This window comes from Chiloscyllium plagiosum, unplaced genomic scaffold, assembly GCF_037043375.1.
Source record: "Chiloscyllium plagiosum isolate Xiang-an unplaced genomic scaffold, Cpla_swu_hap1 HiC_scaffold_45, whole genome shotgun sequence".
In the NCBI taxonomy this organism is placed as follows: Eukaryota; Metazoa; Chordata; class Chondrichthyes; order Orectolobiformes; family Hemiscylliidae; genus Chiloscyllium; species Chiloscyllium plagiosum.
Genome location: NW_028270183.1, coordinates 47278616 through 47281429, shown reverse-complemented (window position 1 = coordinate 47281429; position 2814 = coordinate 47278616).

Below are 2814 nucleotides of genomic sequence, written 5' to 3'. Positions count from 1 at the left end.
TGTCTCATGCTGACTGCAGTGTTCCAGTGAAGCTTGATGCAAGCTGGCAGAACAGTTCAGAACATACCAAATGGCCTCCGATTTCAAGGACTGCAATTTCCCCTCCCGTGTATCTCCTCCACTTCCCACACAACTGCCCTTGGCACGCACACCTCCAACTGCAAAAAGGATGGAAACCCCCTAGTCCTCACCTTCCACCCACATACAATGCATCATCGTCTGCCATTTCCACCACCTACAATCAGACCTCACCACCAGAGATATATTTCCCTCCCCACCCCTTTCAGCATTCCAGAGACCATTCCCTTTGTCACTTCCTCATTAGATCCATGCTCCCCATCAAAGTATTCTCCACTCCCAGCATCTTCACTTGCCACCTGTGCCCACACCTCCTCCCTCACCTCCATCCAAGGCACCACAGGATCCTCTCATATCCAGCAGAGATTTTCCTGCACATGGAAACACCTCACCTTTTGTGTCCTTTGCTCTCGATGTGGTCTCCTCTACAGTGGGGAGTCAGGATGCCAACTTGTGGAATATTTCAGGGAACATGCACCAACCAAGCCCACCGCCCTGTGGCCAACCACTTCAGCAACCCCTCTCCGCCACCACGCTGCCAAGGACATGCAATTCCTGGGTGTCAGCCACCCCCAAATCCGAGCCACCCGACGCCTGGTGGAAGAACACATCTTTCACTTGGGACTTTTCAACCACACAGCATCAAGGTTTCCTCATTTCCTCTCCCCCACCTTATCACAGATTCAACCCTCCAACTCAGCACTGGCCTCTTACACTGTCCCACCTGTCCATCTTCCTTCCCAATTATCCATTCCACTCTCTCACCACTACCCCATCTACATCTACCTAGTCTCTTCCTAGCTCCCTTCCCCCCCAACTCCATACACCCCTCCCTATTTATCTCTCAGCCCGCTTCCCCCACTCCCACATTTCTGATGAAGTGCATATATGCCCAATATGTCGATTCTCCTGTTCCTTGGATGCTGCCTGAATTGCTGTGCTTTTCCAGCGCCACACTTTTAAGCAAGCTGGAAGAACAACACTTCATCTACCACTCGGGGACCCTGCAGTCCTCTGACTTCAACATCGAATTCAATAATTTTAGGTCATGAACTCTCCCACGTTCTAGTTTCTTTGCCCCCTACCTCACATACCAGGCCTTGTTATTACATAGCCTGCTATTACACACTACCTATGGGTAACTACTAACAGTCCCCATAAACAGCTATTTACCCTCCCCCAGCCAGGTTGACATCCACTCCTTTGTCCAACTGCTCCTCTCTCTCTCTCTCTCTTTGGACTCTAACCCCACCTATCATTTACTCCTTAATCCCTACCTTCTGCATATAAACCAATAGTTTTTTTCTCAGTAATATCAGTACCTGTGGAAGCGTCACCGGATCCAAATGCAAACTGATTTCTCTTCACAGATGCTGTCAGATTTGCAGAGCTTTTCCAGTAACTTCTGGTTGTTGTGCGTGATTTACAGCATCTGCAGTTCTTTTGGTTTTAATTTACCCCGAGTATTTTTTTCAGGTCTAGCAGACTGAAATCGTGTTTATCAACCCTCCCAGTCCACACTAACTCCATCTCTCTCCTAGTCCCTTTACACTCACTGAGACCCCTCCCCCCTCACAGTGACACTGCGCCTGCAAAGCTCATGGTCAGGTGTTGGCCCGCTGGACCCACCCCTCATTCACTTCTATTGGCTGGAGGATCACTCCAACTGTCCTATTCGTCTGAAGCTGTGTCAATCAGCCAGGCTCCATTGTGACAGAAATGGTGGGATCCTCCGAGGTGCATCAGAGGCTGAGGGGTGACCTCAAAGGTTTATTAAATCATGAGGGGCATGGATAGGATAAATAGACAAGGTCTCTTCCCTGGGGTGGAGTCCAGAGCGAGAGGGCATAGGTTTAAGATGAGAAGGGAAAGACTTAAAATGGATCTGAGGGGCAATTTCTTTCACAGTGGAGTTGGTGCATGGATGGAATCTTCTCTCGGGAAGTGGAGGAGGTTGGTACAATTATACTATTTGGCATCTGGATGGGTATATGAATAGTAAGGAAGTAGAGGGATATGTGCCAAGTGTTGGCAAATGGGACTAGATTAGGTTGGGATATCTGGTCGGCATAGACCAGTTTAACCAAAGAGTGTGTTTTCACGCTGTACATGTCTATGGCTCTGCCCTGTGATGAGCTTCATCATTCACAGTGAATGGGACAGTATCTCAGAGAACAGGGGCTGGGGGCTATTCAGCCCAATGGGGCTGTACACTCTCCCTCTGGAGATGGTGCCAGTCAGTCCCAACTCACCTTCCATTTGGACATAGCTCCCCAAATCTTTCCTTTAAAAAGGAAAATTGCAAATTTGTTTTGACAATAACTACTGAATCTGCATCCAGCTGTCGATCAAACTGTTCCAGATGCTCAGAACTTACTGAGTAAAATAATCTTCACGCTTTTACCCTGCATTATTTGCCAGTTACCTGAAAGTAGTTCATAAAAATTGTAACAATGTTAATAATTTCTCATGCTGTCTCTCTGTAAATTAAACTTCCTGGAAACAATTCTGCTCCTCGTTGAAATCACTGCTTAACCTTCTCAGCTCCAAGGAGAATTTTCTGACCTTCTGCTAACTCTCCATAAAAGAGAAACCGATCTTAATTTTAATTTATTAATGTCATAGAAATGTACAGCACAGAAACTGACCCCTTGATCCAACTTGTCCATGTCCACCAGATATCCTAAATTAATCTCATCCCATTTGCCAGGACTTGGCTCATATCCTTCTCAAACT